Here is a 21,869-nt window from a genome sequence, read left to right as displayed (position 1 = left end):
ACTAAAAGCTGGCAGAAGCAAAGTCATTTCTATGCCTCATGGGAAAAGAAAAGGAGGAAGGGAGGAGAAAGAATAAGACATTCAAATGTCTGAAAGTCTTGTATCCTTTCTTTTTCTTAGTAGAAAGTTGGCAAAAGCCTCTGTGGACTAAATTGTGGAGGTGGATTTATTTTTATCAGAAAAGCAGACTTTGTTAGAGACATACCAGAGAAACTGATGGAGCAGGTAATTCCGGTCTCCACGTTTCTACTGGAACTGCTTTCTTTTCTGAACTGAGCTGATGTGGTGTAAATGTAGGTGATCTGGGATGGAAACTTGGAAAATGAGGTCTTGTTAAGTGAGAAAGAGTGAGAGAGATCTTATAAATGGAAAGGAAGGAAGTGAGGAGAAGGCTGAAAGCAAACAAAAGTTTTTCCTGCATACTGGACATGTGAAGCAATTGAATTGTGAAATTGGATTGTCATGAAGTGAGATAGAGGAGGAGAAAGTGCTAATAAAGGCATTGTAGAGCAAGGGCTCTGCAACATTTGGATCAAGCCAGACCTGCAGGTGTGGGACCAAGGAGATGGGTCTTTGAGTTAAGTTTAAGGAAAGCCAAGAGCCAGTGGCAGAGGAAAGTGAATGACAAAGCTGGATTTAAGGTAGCCAACAGCAACAGTGAGGAGGAGAGATTGCAGGACTCCTTGTTTATTAAAATTAAGTATCTCTTTGCTGCTTAATTAATCAATTGTTTTGAGTTAGCATTTCATAGTTTTTAGCAGTGTCTGTAAATGTAGGATTTTTTAAAAAATCAACAAATATGTATAATTGAAAACGAGCTCTCATTTACTAACGTAGACAGCTATATGGTGTCTATTTGGTGAACACAGGGATAAATCTGGAGTCACACTGTCCATTGCTGGTGGAGTATTCCCGGTGGAGGGAAGGTGCTTGGAGCAGCCCTTCTAGTGAATCTGCAAGGCCCCTCCAGGCTCTGCCCGGCTGGAACAGGACCAGGGCGGCACCAGCACAGTGAAGGGAGGAGTTAACTGCTTCCCAGCCTGCTGACCCAGCCTTGCTGATCCAGCAAGTCGGATTTTCTCCCTCATTTCTCCTCTCTCTCTGAAGGAAATGAGTGCTTGGAGGGGAAACTGAGTTTCCACCGGCAGAGGTTGCTGCTGTTCTCTTCACCTCCTCCTCTTCTCAAGCTGGTAACCTGTCATGTCAAGCGTTTAGCTGAAAGCAGTGGGAATTGTGAAGGTTTAATATTTCCCAGACGGTAGTCTGCCACATTAACAAATCTTTCACTTTTCAGAAGATGATAGTGTCAATCACCATGACAGCCTGAAAGACACCATTCATTGTTAATTAATTATTAGCTGTCAACTCAAAGACTTTGTTGAACTGAGAGCATTCAGGCAGTTTGTGGATTTCCTCTTTTTTATACTTCATGTTTAAAGGACACTAAATACCCTTAATTATCAAAGTAAGTTGAAATCCTTTCATACCTCTTTCTTCTGCAGGTGACTGCTTCAGGTACAATATTAATTATAAATAGAATGAAGATTTCATAGCTTCTTACTGCTAATTTATGTTTTCATAATAGGTGAACTGAAAAGAAATAAGTTGCTTTTTTGTTTTGCTTTGGTAACTGCCTGTGATCTCTGGGCTGCCTCTGAGTTTTGGTGTTTAGAGGAAACAAACAAAAGAAAAGAAACCTGTTTCTTGAGAGGATCTGAGGGCTGTATGACCTGCAGCGGGACCATTACTTTGTATCTGACTCCATCACTGAAATCCTTGGATTTGAGTTGTTGCAATATTTTAGTTTCGTTCTTTGGACCAAGAAATTGAGGACAGATTCTCACTGGGCTTCCTGCAGGTGGGAATTAACTCTAATGGCTTTTTCTTAGGCAGTGATCTCAGTTCCCAGCCATCCCTGCAGTGCTGTCTGCTACAGGAGCCTTGCAGTGAAATGTGAGGATGCTCATGTGGGCACTGCTCTGGCTGAGGGCCATGGGAATGTCCAGCCCAGGAAAGCAGCTGGGGCACAGAAGTGCTTCCAGAATGTGCCTGCAAGTTTGAAAACACTGGCCAAGCCTCTCTCCATTTGGGCCTGCCAAATGCAGAAGTATACAATAATGCTTACCTACCTCACAGGAGTGCTCTGAGGCTTAATTAATGCATAGGGTAAAATGCTTTGAGATCCTCAGGTCATAATGATACTTAGCACTTTATATCTTCAAAGCCCCATACCCAATGTGAAGGAACTAATCCCAAACTAATTAGGCAAAAGGCACTATAAAAGTGCCAAGTGTTGTTATTTGCCTTAAAGTATTATTATTTAATCACAAATTGCCTCAAAGTGAAGTGTGACTGTATGAGATTAGAGACATAGTAATTAGGCCCTGATTTAATATTTTAAATTTATTCAGCATACTTCAATACAGCTCTTGAATTTTTTTCATTCTTTCCCAAACACCCAGCACACATTTTAATTTTTATAAACACTGCATCCTCATCACTTAACAGGCTTTCCCTCTTCTCTCAGTTGTGTGCCCCTAGGATGTTGCAGTGCTGAGGGAAGATAGTTTGGCGAACAAGAATTGGCAAAGTTGGAACACTGCAGACTGAGTGTGTGCAAGTATGATTTAAATATGACAAGAAGGAAATGTGTAAATAAAGTCTTTCTTGCATCTGTAGTAGATACATTTATGTATGTGCTGTGTAAGTTCTACAATGCAAAAACAGCTCTGAAAGCATCTGTCACCCCACATTACTTATTCTGCCTTTGAGATATAAGCTGCAGCAGCCCTTCTAAAAGACAGCACATCCCTGCATGTCAGGGAGCAGCTGTAGTTGTTAGTCTGATTTGGAAAGTAATGGCTTTGGTAAATAGTCTGGTGAAATTCACCCCTCTGTGCAGAAGCTCAAGCACCACTTCCCTCATAGATAAACCTATTTGAATGATGAAAGTGATTGTGAAAACCTTGTGTACAGGATTAGATTTCATCCACATGATTACGGTGAGTTTAGGGAAACTCTCTTAGTGGGTAGTGACAATATTTGCTCTTATGTCTAAAGCAATAGATTTGTTTTTCAGATGCAATTGACTTGAAGTTCATAGGTACATGTGGATTTGATGCAGCACAACCATACTGTGCCACTTTACAGACCTTGGTGGAACATAATCCTGCCTTTTAGTGCTGTGAGATTACAATTAGCAGTGAGGCTGAACAAGGAAGTTTTTTATGGGATAGGAAGGCTTCATGGTGACAAGGGAGCAGTCTGGACACTTGGCACTGAGTGAGCCTTATGATGACACACAGCCATTATAGTGACAGATTGAAAACTCAGTAGTAGCCACACAGACACTCACTCTACAGTCACCACACTGGAGAGAAGACATGTCTGTAGCAGGAGAGATGGGGGGAGGCAGGAATGCCACAACTCTGGATTGCAGTAACACTGTGCTTTCTGAGGAACCTCACTGCAACTGGTGGAATTACTTCCAAAACAAAGTAATGCTTAGAATGACAGAAGCACCACTAACAGCCTTTTAATCCTTGTGTATGCATTTACATTTATAAGTTGTAATTATTTAACACTTATCCAGTCAAAGGAAGCTTTCAGAAGTATCGGGTACTTTTGTAATGATTTCTCATGAACAACAGTAAAAACTTATAAGGGCAATTTTCTTAGATCTGTGAAAACTCATTGTCGCTGCTCTCTTGCCTTCTCTCCAGAAACCTTCCCTTGCAGCTTACATAATTTTTGTCATGTATTGGAAGTTTGTGAAGCCTACTTTTGGGCGAAAGCAGTTCTTTTCCTGACTGATTTTACAAGAGATTGAAGACCAGGAAATGTTGACACTGGTCTGCATGAAATTAGTCAGAGAAATGCTTAGGTAACAGTTGGTGAGTCTAGCCTGAGCTGGGGAAGAAGCTGTAGGATATCTGTGGCTTTGTTATTCTGAGATGTGCAAACTTCAGTTTTGAAATGGGCAAATTTTGAGGGGGCTCATGATGCAGCCACATTCAAGGATTGAACTTCTATTCCTCGTACTTTTTACCTTGCATGCTACAGGAGCTGAAGGAGATTCAGCCAGGGGAATGCAAACCCTGTTTTCTATGAAAATGCACTAGCTTCCCTGCTTTCCCACCAGCTGAAGATGCAGTGCTGTACACTGGGACTGAGCTGCGGCGCACAGCTCTTTGAAGGCAGAGCTTGAGAGGGTTTCTCAGCATGAAGGACCAGAAGGTTTCTGTTTGCTCTTAGCTTGCTTTCATTGTAGTGTTCAGCTGTCTTTTGCAGTTCAGGAGCATTGCTTTTACAATGAAAGCCAAATAACCTTTGCCTCCTCCTGGAAGAAAAGCAAAAATCCTTCATCCTAACTAAAAACATCAACATAGCAATGAACTTTAAAATGAATAACTGAACCAGGGACTTGTGCTTAAACAAACAAGTGTAGTTTTGTCATAATCTTATTGCCAGCATGTATTTTGATAGAACTTCATGGTAGAGAGGATTTGTGTAAAGGAGGGACATTTGAGTGCTCTAGATAGGTTGCTTCATTCTGGAGAATTGAAGGTCTCTTTGAAGAGTCTGACAGTACGCTCTCTCTTGAAGCTTACTCTTGATGCTAAGGGAAGAAAAAGTTAAGAGATAAAACAATGAGACCTGCTGTACTTGGGAGCATCTTTTGGTTCATCTTCAACAGCTCCTTTTGTGTTAGAAGTAAAGGCACCTGTGTGAATTGTGAGACAGAGACTCAGCCTGGTGAAAATCAGAATTACTCTGCCAAAAGAAGGCCAGCTTTGACCAGCTCAGCACTTCTGTCTGATCCATCTGGCCTTACAATGACAAAACCTGCTGAGGGATCTAAAACGTGCTCCTGCCACACCCAAACACAGGCTGGGGTGAGAGACATTAATGTCTTCTCACTGCTCACACACCTTGGGGAAAGATGAGGTATAATGAAGCGCTGACCTAAAAGACAAGAGCCCCCAAGGAGATAGGTGCTATCAAAATGTCATCTAGATAAATAAGGACCTGAACTCCTAGTATCTTAAGTAGCTGGGCTATTGATTAAAGAATAATGATAAATGAGTATAGGGCTGTGAATTAGATCAATACCATCAACCTTAAAAGTCAATCTCCTGTACCAGCTTGAAGAGAGATTAAAAAAGTGCACTCAGGAGAACCACAAATCCTTGGGCTGATGATGGCCTTGAGGCTTTGAGTTTTTCTCTGGCGTTTCTTTTCCTTCCTTTGTTTCTCTGAATAGACATTAAAGATCTGGTAGAAGAGAGGTTTATGCTTGGTAAGTATTTCATAGTTCACAAAACTAGGTAAGACTACCAAAATCCAGGCCTTGCAGTAGCTAAGAATGTCTTTAGTACATTGTTAGGGTACTGTAGAAGAGAAACTTTTCTGTGGCAGTTGTGCTAAAAGGGTCAAGTTGCAGACATTGACTGTCTTGGGATAAGTTCACCTGCAAAGAAATAAACTGTAAAGTTTCTTGTTTTGTTGAAAAGGGGACCATGTGATTGGGATATTATGCAAAAAAAGAAGTCTTTCTGCAGGGATAAGAAAGAAAGAAATTACTAGATTTTGGAAAATTAAGTACCCTTGCTCTGTGTAATCCTCTGTTTGAGGCTTGGGAGTGGAAAGTTGGCCATTTTAGCCCAGCAGGTGTTGGAGCAGACTAAAAGCTATGGTGCTATGCTGAAGCAGATCTTGTGCCTTGCAGTAGGGCTCTGCATGGATCAGAGCTTCATTAAAGGCCTGTTTCTAGGGCCATGTTGGCCTTTTTGTGTAAGCTTCAGCAAAGTCACGTAAACTTTTCTTCTCTCTGTTTTTCGCATCTACAAATAGAAATGTCAAGTATAAGCCTTATTGGGTGCTGATATGTTTCACTTGTATCACTTATTTTTGTTATTCTTGCAGAAGATTTGCTCCAGGGTTTCTTAAAGTGCCTTCCTTTGTTTGCCTATATCTCTGCAAAGTGGAGCTGTAGCAACCACAGTTCAACATCAATGGCTTTTGGTTGTAAAGACCAGTAAGGATGTCCATAGGAAGTATTTCCTTTGTTTTCTTTTTGTGGGAGATGTCCTAAGATACCCAGTTCTTATTCTTGACTTTTAAAGTCTTTTATTAATTGATTATGGTAAATTTCAGAGGTTATAGGTATGGTATTTATATCACATTGTGAGGGAGATACTTTCATCAGTGTTTCTGCACTCAGACAGGACTCTGGACAGACATTACTTACTAAGCTGTGTTTTCCTGGTGCTGTTTTTGGAAAGTTTCATACAAATCAGACTCTGTGAACAACCTATTTCTGACTGTATATAAAAATTGCAATGAGAATTTGTTTTATGATGCTAATAAGAGGCTTTCTCAATACTAATATGAGAACTGTATCTCTGCTGGTAATCTGTATATGTGTTGATTTTAATAGAGCACTCTCTTGTCATCCGACTTCTTAGGATGAAATTAACCCCCTGTGTGGATATCTGGCACTTGTGATTCACTTGACCTGCCTTTTGACATGTTAATTGTAATTGAAATGATACCTAATACTTCTACTGGTTTACTTCAGAGAATTGAATTTCCTGAAAGCTAGGTAGCAACTCTCATACAGAAATCACCTCCTTCCCAGAAGCATCCTCATCTTCACCTTCAGAGTGTTGATGCTCCCACCTGAAATAAGGATATAAGTTCTCAAAAAACTGCTGAAGAGTAGAGGTCATGGGGATTGCTTGGGACCAAGCTGTCATTTGTGATCATTTACAGAGGGCAAGATCCTCAGCAAGTGTTAATGTGTAGGAAAGAGAACTCCATCTTAAAGTAGGTGTCTTCTCTAGGGAGTTTCAGTCCCCTTTTCTGTAGGGGCAAGAGTCTTTCAAAATGATTAGTGATGCAGTAGGCCATCAAATTGCTTTTAATCTTTACATGATTCTTCTTCATGGCAGAAATTTGTATTAAATAAGGAGAATTTAAAGAAGTATTTGTTGTTGTTGGGAATATTTTTTCCAAATCATGATTCTAAAAAACAAAACCAAAAAAATCCCAAAAAACAAAACAAAACAAAACAAAAAAAAATTAAAAATGGACTCAATTAGAAATGCTAAATGAGGACCATAATGAGATATCCAAAGTCTTGCCAAGTGAATTTAATCTTCTGATCCTAAGTCGCACAATTCAACTCTTTCTTAGTATAATTAAGCAAGTGACAATGAGGATGCTATTCCAAGACATGATAATGAGATGCTGTGGGGCCTGAATTCAGCTGGAGGGGATTTCTTATTAAATATTTATTGTATGTGCTGCTTCCTCAGCAGCTAGAAATATAGAAGAGGGAATTTAGCCAAATTGAACCTCTTTTTTGGAATTAATATGTGAAAAACTGAAGAACTGCGACCACTTGGTTTTGGACTGGCTATTATTTTTGGCCTGTGGGCTGAATTCAGTGTCAATAAATATCATTGTTTGTGTAGGAGGAAAATAAGTATGAGGAAGCTAGGATTTAGGAAAATGGAAAGAGGTTGAGAAAGAAATAATAATGTTACAAACAATTTGGGACAGTACAAATAATAAAATTTAACAGGAATTAACTAACAATGGCTGTAGAATGCTGCAATACTAGAAGGTTTAAGGGGAAAAAACCCAAGATGTAGAAATGAAAGGGATAAGAGATGATGGTATGAGCCAGTGGACTAAAACATAATAAAACTTTTAAGCATAGTGAACATTTAATTTTGGATCCAGGGACAAGTAAAGTATGCTTTTATCACATTGCTTTTGACAGTTTAGGGGTGTTGTGGAAGTCATGGCCAACCTATATTTGACTGAAACTGCAGGAAAAAAAGCTCTGTTCAGGCCCCAGGGATTTATAACACATTTGCACATATAAGCCCAAGAAGAATGCTATTTAGGCTCCAAAACTAAGCTTCTCGGTTATTGATTTCTCCTGACTCCAAAAAACCAGCTTGCTTTAGGCCTCTTCAAATGTCCTGATCATCTTTCATACTGACTTATGACACTTATGTTAAAGGGAAAAATGTAGTCAGAGATGAATTTTGTCTTTATTAAACTGGGAGTACCCAAAATAAATTTAGAAAGTGTTTAGTGTGGTTGTACTTTTTTTGTTGTTTTGGTTTGTTTGTTTGTTTGTTTTGGTTTTGGTTTTTTTTTTTTTTTTTTTTTTTTTTTTTTTGGGTTTTTTTTTGGGTTTTTTTTGTTTTGTTTTGTTTAAACCCAACTGGTACATAAGGAAATGTATTCTTAAATGCCTTTCTGTTCCAGGCTGGAATGTGCAGGGGCAACAGGTGCTGCCTGGGGACACAGAGGTGGCTGCAGCCTGTTCTGAGCAGAGCCCACCAAGCCCCACTACTGGGGGAGGCTCTGACCCTGCTCCTCTGCCCTGCCCTTGGGAGCTGCCTGACTTGTAGGGACTGCAGCTCTTCCTGCCTTTGGCAGAATGCACTGCCAATTCTTTGCACCTTTATATTCTCCATGACTTTGAGAAGCAGAGGGATGGCTGAGAAATGAATGGTATCTGGGAAAGGAGTGAAGCATTATTAGCTCCCATGCAGAAACAGTAACCTTCCTCTCTTTCCTTCCTCACCCACCTATTCAGTTCTTGGGGTTTGCTTCTTTCCATGTGTGTTGGAAGAATGTCTGTGGACTATATTGGAATTCCAAGGAGAAATTGCTATGTAAATAATAATAATTCCTGTCATACTTGTTAAGTGGCACTCATAATTTAAAAAAAGTTTTTGGCAATAGGATCAAATTAACTTGATGAGAAAACTCTTTTTTTCTTGCAAAGTACTAGAAAAGTTGTGAGACAGGAGGTGCAATTAATTATCTCACTTGGATTAAAAGCTCTTTTATTTGATATTTGATCTCTTATTACTTGATTTCCCACAAAATTGCTGGTAATGTGAAGTCCCACTTAATAGCTCATTAGCACTCTGGTAAGGTGGTCAGGTTTGTGTATAATAAAGCAGTTGCTGGCTAGCAGTGAATGACTTCAGCCATAATTAATTAATTAAATGTGTGTAAAACATGGTTCATTAGAAAGGTGTGTGACAATCTCATGGTGTCCAATGCTGTCCCTCTAATCGTGTAATGGCTGTGATGCTACTGCAGCAATGCTTCATTAGTTTCCAGTTTCTGTTACTGTTATTTAGGTAAAAGACCTCTGATTTCAGGGCTTGTTCCAATGACCTGGTACTGTTGGCAGGAATAGTTTGTGGTAACCAATCGAACATTTCTTCCTCTTTTCACTTAAAATCCACACAATTAGAAATTATTGCTATAGCTTAGCAGCAGTAGCAGAACAATTGCTAGGGAAGCTGGAAATCTCAGTTCAACTGTAGTTCAGGCAATAACTATTCTTTATACTCAATTATGCACTGTAACCCATTAGGGAAGTCTGTGGTTTCCTGACGTAGTTTTTTTTCCCCTTCTATGTTACAGCAAGGTTGCAACTGGCTGCAAGTATATTAGAAATTGGTATGGTTGTACGATTATTCTGCAGGCTATCTGACATCTGCCCATTATATTTATCTGGCACATTTAGAGACAGGACAAAGCCAGGAGGTTCGGACCTTTAACCCAGATGTTGTTAAGTTTGGAAGAATGCTAATCTGCAGAACTGTGGTGTAAAGTTGTTAGAAAGTAATTCTTCAGACCTACTGGATCCAGAAATAAGTTACTGCTTAGACTTCTGGACCTTGATCATGATTATCTGCTCACAAAACTTTGAGGAGAAATTTATTTGCATCACTTGAAACCTTTTGCATTCAGTCTCTGTGAAAATGGGATTTATTGGTTGTATCAACATCTTGATTTGCTTTCACAAGCAAGGCAAAAAACATTTCTGAGTTTTTGAGAGAATCTTTGGGTGTGATAATAACAAAATTAGTTAAGGGAGATATGATAATCCCCTTTGTAGTGAGTGAAGGCATTAAGAATATTGGTCCTCCTCGGTTTTAGTTCAGTTCAATTATACTGACAGTGAGGTTCTTGTTTTGATTCTTGTGCATTTGTTCTTGTGGAGGTGTCTGTGCCACATCATTTTGTGGTTGGAAGGGCAGGGGGGTTTGTGGTGTTTATGTTATGGTTTTGTGCTGCTTTGTTTCTGAATGAATTCCCAGAGAGCTTTGCCACTGTGATATTGCAGATACTGCATTACTGCAGTAATGATGGCTCTGGCTGTTGTTCAGAAATATGGTTTTACAGAATTACTGTCATATTTGACTGGTTTTTAATTAACTCACTGTTCCTGATGTTTGCCATAGTCAGAATAAGCACAGGTAGTTTCCTTCTCCAGTCAGTGCATTGGAGGTCATTAATGAGGTTATGAGGGAACTAGAAAAGAATAATGTGTGTCCTGGTTCTGGTGCTTTTTATGCAACCATTTCCACACTTGAGGCATAGCCAATTTCAGGATTGTGTCCATTTTTGAGTTAGTGTGTTAAGGTCCCTCTAAAAACACCCTTCCTAGATTTTTCCTGTGAGAGAAAGTCCCCTGCTTCCTCTGGAGGAGGGACTTGCTTATTCAATTGTGTGGATTATTGTGGTGTGACTTTGACTCAAGATTTTGGATTGGGCTGTCTGAACATTGTGCTTCATCCAAAATGTTACTGAAGCACTGCAATACACACAGAGATTTTATCTTTTTAGTTAAAATATGTCTAACTATCAAAGACAAAACTAAATAAAGTAAATAAAGTATTCAACTGCAGGGGAAATGTCACTGAGTAGACCACCTCCAGTTTCAGGAGTTATCTACTTGCTCCAATTTCATTTCACAGCCGTAGGTGTGGACATGAGCAGGTAGTTACAGGCCAAATATGAATGTGCAAAGCTGCTCTTCCCATCCCGTTATTTTGAGCATCCCTCACATTCCAGTGCTGCACATGTTCTGCCAATGCCTCGAAAGCCATTAGCCTTCATTGCAGGGTTTTAAAGTCTTATCTTTCAAAGTTCCCCTATAATATGTTTCTTTCCAGAGGCAGGCAGTGAAACTTGTTTGAGTGTCAGTTTCTGAGGCTTTTCATGGGTTTGTAGTTCTTGGTATTTGGGATTTTTTTGTTGATTTTTTTGGTGAGTGGGAATTTGTTTGTTTGCTTGTTTTAAATGCAGAAGGTTTTTTAAAGAAGGACATATTTTTTCCTTCTCCTTGAGTCTTCTTTTCCTCCATTATCACCATTTTAAAAAATTTAGATATTTCCTAAATGTTCCTAATACAGAAGAGACTGTTCCACAGCTCTGCCTTTAATGGAGTGAGCAGATTGCAGTAAGAATGTGGTGCTGCTCAGTAAATTTAATGACTCTATGAAGATAAATGTTTCCCTTCTAAAGCCTCTTTTTGTCAGAATACATTTAATATGAACATTCCTTTGAGAACTAAATTCCTGTAGCACTTTGCAGCATATTAGCATGTTTTTCTCACCACATGAAATTGCACTTCAAGCAAGAAATAATAATGTTTCTGCATCCCCTTGTACATTTTTATTACTGCCAATGAATAGGAGTAAATTAACTATTATGGCTAACATTATTCACAGGGACAAATTCCTAACTAATTTTACAGAGAATAATAAATAACTGAATAAATAAGATGTCTTTAATTTCACATGTGAATTATCAAAGATTCCTCTGGATAGGAGGAATAAGGGCGAGTTGATTTTACAAACAAGATGCCACTCTATCCGAGAAGCTAGATGTGTGTCCTCTCATCTTTATCTCCTTTTTTCCTCACAGAAGTATAATAAATTTCCTTGGTTTTACATGTGATTCCTATGAAAACAGGTTCCTCCTGTCTGATTATTTGTTTCTGTCATTGTTTATCCAGATACTAACCTGGGAGATGAGCCACATGTCATTATTAATTGCAGGGATGCTGCTCTGATTGATTACAATTATCTTATGGTTTGCTTCATCTGCAGACCTCAGAGTGCTTTTTAAAGACAGAGTCATTGTAGCCTTTTACAATGAGAGAAACTGAGGCTAAGAGTGATTGGGGTCTTGTAGTAGTTACTCAACACATCGAAGTCAAAACCCCAGTGGATCACTGTCCTAGGCCATCCAAAGATTCCCTTGTCACTTGACTGAAGAATTGATCCCAGAAAAAAGCCTATTAAAAAAAAAAAAAAAGTAAAAATTATATTGGTATTCACTTCATTAGGGATCACTCTGCATTCAGGCATTTTAAAGTGGTTAAAAATGATTATCAAAATATAAATATATTTTTGTACTATTCACCAAAAATAACAATTTCAATTAAAATAGAGTCCATATTTTTGGATATGGAAAAATGGGAATATTTGCCCATGAATTTCTTAACTGTGGAGGAAAAAAAAAGCCATAAATAAGTTTCTGTTTATTCAAAATCTGATGGTAACAAAATATTTCATTGAACAAAAATGGTATTTAACCAGGACATTCTTATCAAGCATTTTAAAATTATATTTCAAGTTCATGTGTTGGATTATTATGTTTTAGGCATGTGCACACACATAAATCTACTTCATTCTGAACTGGTGCTGCACTGTTTGTTTCCAATAACACATCCAGCAGTGCCCTACATGATGAGTTTGGCAGCAGATGCCAGTGGTGGGAATATCCCTTCTTAACCATATTTGGCACCTAATTCCCTTGACTAACCCTCAAGGGTCTGCCTTAAACCTTCAAACTGAGGAAATTGAATTTCCAGTTGTGTATATTGAGGTGAAAAGGGCCAAGTTTAGTATGAATCTGCTCTGATAATTCTGCCCCTGTGTTTTGGAGATGGAGGAGAAGGAAGAGTGTACCCACATCCCATAATGCAGAATCTGGCTCTGTGTTTGAGGGACCTGTGTGTGTAACAAGAGTTGCTATTCGTGGGCCATTGCTCATTCCTTGGGGAGGGCTGCAGGAAGGGTTGGGTCTCTATGATTTAATATACATCTCTACTATTCCTCTCTTATAAATTTATACCTCCGTTCCTGTAAAGGTGAGCATGAAGATGCATGGGTGCTGTTGTTTTAACTAGAGATATTTAAAGGCAATCTGTGAAAAATGCTTTTACTGAGTGGAAAACTGCATCAAAGGTTTGGTAAAAAAAGTCTTCTCCTTGAAAAATTCAAATTCTTTGTTGAAAGCCGCACACACATGCCCCTCCAAACCTCCACCATGGAGCAATTTTTATCACAACGAATTATTTTATTTGGCTTATCTTTATTTTGTTACAGAAAAGAATTTGTCTCCCTAACTGCTTTATTTCAATCTGAAGAATATTCAGAGTACCATGGGGAGAATCAAACAACAGTTTGTGTTGGCAGGGACCTTTAAAGGCCACCTAGTCCATCACCTTCATGTAGATCATGTTGCTCAGATCCCTGTCCCACTTGACCTTCAATGTTCCCATGGACGGGGCATCCACCACCTCTCTTGGCAGCCTGTACCTGTTTATGTGGCACTAATGTGGCCATGATGAGCGTCCTTGAGTCCCTCAGTCACAGAGTTTTGTTTCTTGCCTTCCTCTGTTCCCCTGCAATAACTGTTGTAAATTAAGCAGTTACTTCTTTTCCTACAGTTTCAAAGCACCAAAGATGTCTGTCAGCCCTTTACCTTTGATGCTGGTTTCCTGTCAGAACGTGTGTTTTGGCATTGCAACATCCTGAAAAAGTTTAATCTGAAGCAGAAGAACTGTAAAATGAAGAGAGCAATTATATACAGCCCATAGCCCCAAGCAGCTGAAACGACAACAAAGTTTCATCTGTTTATTAGGTTAGCTCTGTTTAGGATAAAGTGCTATTAGCAATTTATGAAAAGGAGAGTAGGACTTTGAAATTGAATATCTGTCAATTGAATCTGAAAATCTTAATATGAAATGCTTTTAAAAGTCAAATAACATCTACTAAAACTCCAGATTTAGTGAACGAGAACAGGCTGTACTCTGGGTATACACTGAAGTAAAACCAGTGTATGACATCAGAATCTTACCTGGAAGTGGGAGGGGATCTCCTTGTAGACAGAGAGGAAAAATGAGGAATTAAAACAGCCTACTCTTCAAAGACAGTGACTATGTAAAGATGGCTACAGTTGTCACGGCAACTTTGCTTTTATGAGTGCTCCAAATATGAGCTCTGAAATCCCTTCCTCCCTTGCACCTCCCCCTCTTCTGCCACTCCAAAAAAGACCCCAGACCCAATCCAAAACCAAAGAATAACCTACACAGATGTCTTTAGATAATTTCCATTTTTCCATAGAAAAACCTTCGGTAAAAATAGCTGAGAATTTACATTCTTTCCAAGAGGCAATAATGAAAAATCAGCCAATATTTGGAATTGATACTTCTGCCTGTAACTTGTTCTTGGTATTTAGTGATTGAGATCTAGAGTTTAACTCGATAGATTGGGGATCCTGCTTGGAGTATGTGGAAAAGAAAAATAGACTTCTGCTTCTTTAATGCAGAAGCAACTTCTGAGGTTTTTAGTTTCAATAGTATCCTTTTGTTCTGTGATTGCACATCACTCAGCTGTTGTATAATCTTGGTCCAGTCACTGGGATAAGTAACTAGAAACCTTTCTTTAGGCTTGAAGGTAAGCATGGAGAAGAGCACAAATCCTTTAGCTGACTCTGTTGAAGAGGATGGCAGGGCAGCCTGGGTGAGTGGGATTTGCTGTTCCCTTTGCTGCAGAGTGCCTGCTTCACTTGTCCTGCTGGGTGGCCTTTTCTGTTATATTGCATTTTCACCTGAAGATTGAATGCCGAGAGTGACAGCCTAGTGCTACTGTGTTTACTGACATGTGGATCATGTAGCTCTGCCCTCATGGGACCCTTTGCTTTCCAGAGCAGAAACTATCTTTTGGTGTGTGTAAATGTCTGCACGTTTACAGCATCAGCAGCAAGCGCACAGGGTTTTTGATGAGCACCTAAAGTTCGACAGCAGTAACATCAGTATTTTCTGTCTCCTGGCCCACAGGCATAGAGAATACTTTAAATAATTTGTATTCCATAATATAATCTTCACTGAAGCTGCTTCAGATTTTTTTATTTAGTCACAATAATACTGGCAATAATCCTTGTTTATACTGATAATGCAAAAAGAAGGACAATCTTGTACTTAAAGCCCAAAGTTCAGCTTTCTGACCTATGTTTCTTTGCGTCTTGCAGTACTTAAAATGAAAACTCTGCAGGGCAGATGCTGTATCTTAGTGTGGGCCTATGTGGTACCTAGGATATGCTCTGATCTCAGCTGAGCCATCAAAGTGATGCTTTATCACCTGTAATGTCAAAGAACAGATGTAGCTCAGTTTTTTCTGGGCTATAAGAAAGGTTTATATCCTTCCTGTGGTACCACACTTGAAAATCAATATGGAAAAGCTGTTGGTTTTGAGCAAGTTAATAATGTACAAAATTTGTTACAATCCTTAGGTTAAATTACTGTTTCTGTGGTTTCGTGTACCTTTGTGGTGGTAGTGCATGACAGTATAAAACTTTCTGGACAAACGCCTTACATTTTTACATTGGTCCCAGAAATTGTCTTTGCCATGATACTGGTTGCTGGTAGAACTCAATTTCCAGGGACCACACTTGGCAGGGACCACTACTCATCCTTTTTTTGCTGGACCTTCTGTGATGTATCTTGTAGAGTACCTTGCATAATCCACTGTGGATCCATAGCAGGACTGTAACACAGGCTTCTGAACACCTGTCACAGGGATGTGATTCTGATTTCCAGAGCAGATCAAATAGTCCACTGTTGGATGCTTAAAATATACAGATTAAAAAAAGGCATCTATATGTGGGAAGCTGTGCCTGGGCAAATAAGAAAAAAGTATGGGTAGTTGTGATGCAAAATATTATGATGCATTGTGTTAAGGAATTCCAGGAATCTCTATTCACATTGACAGAGTGAAGTCAATTATAAATTTTCTTTAGAACCAACAAGATAAAACCATTGATAGATGTAAGTCTACACAGACATGGGAAAATAAATTTTTGCTGTAGGAAGGATGTATTATTTCTAAGAATTCTCCTCACTGTTTTAGACCTGGTTTGCAGATAATGCTTCTAGGACAGAAGGTGAGACCATTGCTTCTGAACTAGCTTGGATTATTTTTACAGTTGACGGAAGCAATGTGTTTTCTAGGCTGTGATTTACCTGATTCTTTTTGATGTGCACTTTAGGGTAAGATGAACATATAAAAAAATCTTTCTTTCTAGGGGCTATAAAGTCATACTGGACAAGTAGCATGAATGGAGAATTCCCCACTGGCAATCCAAGTTGGATTCCTTCCCCACCTTTTGGGGCCATATAATCCTCAGGACTCAGTTGCCCGGGGGCTGAACTGGAGTTGATGAAAAGGTGTTTCTGAGACATCCTTGCCATTTCCAGGTGCTGTCTTTGGAAAGCCCAGCCTTGAGTGTGAGGCTGAGCTATTTTAGCTGAATTTTCTCTTCCCAGGGAGCTGTTACTGCTCAAACGTGTCAGTGGTACCCAACTGCCAAAGGACAAACACAATTGTGCCAAGGGGGGTAAAAATTGCCAACCTTGTGCCTGCGTTCTTGACAAGTTCCCCTCTGCCAAGTCACTTTTTTTTTCATGTTTATATGACCCCCCTGCATGTATGTTGGTTTCCTTCTTTGGTGGAACACATAAAGCACTGGTGCTTGTCTCCAGTCCTGCAGGTTTGAATGTGCCTGTGATAAACAGTTAAGAAAAACGTTATGTTATGAAAAGTGTAGCTCAACAAAAAGTTAAGCTACATTGGCATTTGCTACTATGTAAACACCAGTTGTTAGGAAATGATAAGCATTATTGATATCCCAAATGTATGTATTAGTAGGACTGATGTTAGGAAAAATGTTAACATCTGTCAAGACAATATAAACAATTATAAGTAACTTTCTTTTAATGATGCAATTAAACCATAACAAAAGGTGCACTGTAAATTAATGTGACACCACACTAGGTTTATGTATTTTAGGGCATAAATTCCAGTCCAGCTAAGAAAATAAACAAAGTTTTCAGAAAATCCCTTCAGGAAAAAAACCCCTCTGCTAAAGCTTTACGAAATAAAGTCTAGGAACTGAGATTGTTATTAAATCTGACCTTGATCAGATTTTTATTATGTCAGAAAAAATGGTTCTTGAGAGACAGAGTTGTCATGGGATTAGAGTACATCTACAGCAAGATGTTTCCATGGCAACAAATCAAACACCATTTCCTAAATCTGCAGTCGTCTGCCTCAAACCCATGAACTTAGCATTGAATAATTATAGAGAAATGCTGTAATGTTGTGTAAAGAGAGGGGGGAAAAATAAATCAATCTGGAGGCAGTGATTTATTTTAAAATGCCAATTAACCCCATAACTGTGATTGTTTGGAGCTTCTGTTGGTGGCGACAGGTTCCACATAGGTATTTGGTTTTACAAATTGAAAGCATAATTTTTTGTCACACATAACCTTAAAAAAAGTGAAAGACGAATCATAATTCCACCAGAATTAATGAAGTCTGAAAGTTATGTATAAAAGCTGTAATACAAATTCAGAGTTGTGTCAGAGACTCAAGGCAGCAGCAGCACATGATACTCTACCTGAATTCTCCTCATGTTTGAAGGATCTGAAAACATACTTGATGTGGGTACGTGTTTAGTCTCCTACAACCAATGAGCTATTTAAATTCATAGGCTCCAATGTCACACAGCTGTAATCTTGGTGGAAAGTTAAACCAGTGAACACATCACCACTTAGAACTTGGGGAGTGAGCTAAGGCTATTCAGTTTATCAGTCTTTTTCCCATTCTGCCATAATTGTATTATGAATGTGTTGTTCTCCTCCAGAAGCAGCGCCTTCTGAGTTTATCTGGCTCTGTCTCTCTCTCTTCCTCCTCTCCCCACCCCCCAAGATGGAATGTGCTCTTCCTCCCCAGTTACTGAGAGCTTTCACAGGTGCCTCTGAGACATTTGTACCATCAGTTTAGAAGACAAGCTGGGTTTTGACATTGCACCTGATTAATGACCTTTAATGAAAGGACACAAGTTTAGTATGGAGGCACATTCCTTGAGCACTGAGTGCAAATAGCTGATGCCTGCTTCCTACATCTTGGGCGCCTGTTACTCTGCAATCTGGAGGCTGAAAGAGGGTGTTAGGAGAAGCTTTGGAAACCATAAGTTTGAGACTCAGTAGTGACACTTTGTCCATGCTGTAATTGCATGCTGTAATTGTTCACACAGCTGCCTATTCTCATCTTCCACAAGGTCTCCCTAGCAGAAAAGTTTTTAGGATGGGCATTTATTCCAGCTACTAATAATTTGATTAGTAACAGTTGGTGTCTCATGATTAAGTTGCAGAAAACCAGTGAAGAGAGAAATGTGCTAATGGTGGATCGTAGAATGCAGCAGCAGATCTACTGTCACAAGCTAACACTAAATTTGCCTCTGACTACAATATAAATTCTGATGAAAAGTGTGGATTTTATTTTGCAGCGTGAGTGGTCTTAAGAGAAACTGGTGTAGCCTTGAATCTCATCACAGCTGCTGCTTTCTCCTTCCTATTGGTTGACAGGTTCATTCAACCAACCCTGTTTCAGCTACCCTTGCTGTTGCGTTGTGGCCCAAGGAAATTTGTTTCATGTAGTGATGAATCAATGTGCTGCTCCAGATCAGGTCATTTGATACCTGTGGGCTGTGGAAGAGTACCAATCAAATTTTCTCAATAAATGCTCATTTTGATATGGAAAAAATGCCAGAATCAGGATTTGTACAGTATTACTTTTTCTACCTCAGGAGGCTAACTTCACACTCTAAACCAGAAGCTGTATCTTATTTTAATTCAAAAGATCTGTGGGGGCATTAATGTAATTTTAAAAAAATGCTGTAGCTGAAATTTTCATGTAGATTGAAATGATAGGAATCTTTCACTTCTTATGTGTGCACAATTTACAGCCATTAAAAGTGTATTAGTGTTGTAGAAAATGGGAAAATTGTTTGTTCCCTAAAGGTGTAAGGAAAACGATACTCTTCTTATTCTTATTAATAATAAGGAATTATTAATAAAGATGGATAAGTGATCCCTCTCTGAAATATATGCTGTTTTTAACATAGCTAAAATATTGGTAATATTCTGAAGTTTTAATGGAACACATACAAATATCTGTATTTTCTTTCCCTCTTTAATTTTTTTACAGTAATAAGACCATTAATGAAGGAAGTAGCCAAAAATCATTACCATGGCATCACAGATTTCAGTTAATTTTTCTTCCCAGCAACTCTGTAAGGCGGAATGAAATCTTCCTGGTTTTTACCATTGGAGAATGCAGCCACTGAAAAGAGATGTGTATTTTTTTTCTGGCCACTTCCTTAATACTTTTACAAATTCCATAGCTGCACCATTGACTGCATGAAAACTCTGGAATCTAAGACCTTCCCAACAATACACCAGCTATACTTCGCAGATAGTGGGTTTTAACCAGCCTTTTGCAAGGCTATGGTTACATTTCTCACTGTTGGCCCAAACTTTTCAATGAGGCCCACACTCTTGGGCAGTGGTACTCCAGCATTTGGAGGCCACTGTGCCACCTGCAGATGGACATGACGGGAAGTGGGCAGGCCTTCGCTAGAAGAAATTAACAGCTGAGGGCATCAATCACTAGGCTTCATCCCCTCCTGATGAAGCAAAGTTACCTGAATGTGAGGAAGATGAGAGTGTCACTTCGTCACAGAAGCAGTGTGTTGCTGCAGGTGCAGCAGAAAAGCCAGGTGAGGGAAGGCTGCTGTAAGACATGCATCTGACTTAGCAAAACCCAGTGGGGCTGTTCTGTGCAGGTCACCTCTGAGTCATTTGCCTCCAGAAATGAAGAGGTGATGGGCCCTCAGTCTGTGTACCACTTGGGCCTTAGCCTTAATTTAAAATATACAAAGTATGAAAGCTACCAAAGGCTTACGAAAATGGATTTGTGGGTGGAGTGTGGCCCATTAAATTACATTAAAGTCCTCTAGGAGAACACAAAAGATCTGAGCAATGTCCCTTTTCTGGTTTGACTCATCCATGACCTGTATCATGCATAAGTTTCTCGAAATGTCACCCTGTTATCTTTTGCCTACTAGTTGTCAAGTTATCTTCAAGATTTGAGACATGTTTCCCAATGCCTTTCTTTCCTAACTTTATTTCAACAGTAGAGGTGTGTAGAGATGCCAGTCCCACAAACAGCTAGATGGATGTGCTGTCTTGGTGGATTTTTACAGCAGTGGTGGGTTATATCAACCTGCAAAAATTAAAAAGCAAGAAGTAACCAGAGAAAGGACTTTCTTGACATGCTCAGGTCAAACTGCATGTTTATTACTGTTTGTTTACAAGATTTACAAGGTTGAGATACACAATCGCCATTGATATGTTGTGGAAATATCTAAACGTTACTTATTTTTTTTCCTATTATCCTCACACTGAATTTGGCACTTTTGCCAGGAGACTACTCTGTCCTTAAGGGATAGAGGACGAGAGGAAGCACAACACCAACCATAACTATGACTCTCTTAATCTAAGGGAGGAGATGCCACTACACAGATCTTGAGACTTCTGGGCATTGAGTTTCTGGCTGGATGTGGCTGCTGATATTGGGTATCTGTGGTGTGTTGAGCAAATGAAGTTCTGGATAGTGCAGGATTGTTGCTCCTCCTGTGGAGCCAGGTCAGTGACTCACTATGTAGTGAGTAAGAAAACCTACTTTGGAGTATGATTTCAGAAGAGCTACCCAGTTTTCAGGGTTTTCCAGTAAGGTCCACCTACCTTCTCCCTTAAGGCTCAGAAATGCTACAACTCTCATTCTTCATAATTTTCGGAGACTCCTTGAGCCAGATGCCAACAGGAGGGCCCATAGTTATGGAATGAGGACTTCTTGCTGACAGTGATGGTACTTCTTGGTCAAATGAGAACATTCTACACTGAGTCCATGTGTTTATGTGTAACATTCCTGGAACATTTTTCTGTGTAACTAAATCTTAGACTTACAGGTTGTGTATCCCATGTAAACACTGAGCTGCAGATGAATGCTGGAACAACCAAACACAAACTGCAAGCAAGGAATGATTTTCCCTCTTTAAACAGAAGCTCAGGAGAAAACCTCAGTGTGAGGAGAGACTGAAAAGTCTGGGCTAGTTGAAGAAACTGAGAAGAAACCTCATCATGGTCTCATAAGGGGATCTGGAGGGGCAGCCACTGATCTCTCTGGTGCCAAATGACCCAAGGGAATGGCATGAAGCTGTGTCAGGGAAGGTTGAGGTTGGATATTAGGAGAAGATTCTTCACCCACAGTGTGGCTGGGCCCTGGAACAGGCTCCCCAGGAAAGTGGTCTCAGCACCAGCCTGAAAGTGCTCAGGAAGCGTTTGGACGATGCACAAGGTGGGATTCTTGGGGCTGTGCTGTGCAGAGCCAAGAGTCAGACTTGATTATCCCTGTCAATCTCTTCCAACTCAGGATATTCTATGATTCCATGACTATTAACTGAGATGATCAAGAAAGGAAATAAAACAGGGACTATCAAAATAGGGACTATCCAGACGCATGCAGGCGCTGGTTACTCCTGTTTGCCCTTTCTCCAGAAGACACTGACAGGGAAAGATGCCGCAGTTAAGATTAACTGAGGCCGCCTTGGGCCCCACGATTCGCAGGTCGCATTTATCTCCTCAAGCTGCGACCGAGGCTCTGGCCGCGGCTGCAGCGCGCGGTGGTGGCAGCAGGTGGCGCTGTGTCCCGCCGCTGCCACTGCCGCCGCGGCTGCAGGCGCGGGCCGGGGGCGCCGGGAGGCGCCGGGAGCCGCGGGCCCGATCCCGGGAGCCGCGGGCCCGATCCCGGGAGCAGCGGGGCCGGTCCCGGGAGCAGCGAGCC

The sequence above is a fragment of the Oenanthe melanoleuca genome, chromosome 4A, assembly GCF_029582105.1.
Source record: "Oenanthe melanoleuca isolate GR-GAL-2019-014 chromosome 4A, OMel1.0, whole genome shotgun sequence".
In the NCBI taxonomy this organism is placed as follows: domain Eukaryota; kingdom Metazoa; phylum Chordata; class Aves; order Passeriformes; family Muscicapidae; genus Oenanthe; species Oenanthe melanoleuca.
This window is presented reverse-complemented; position numbering follows the sequence as displayed.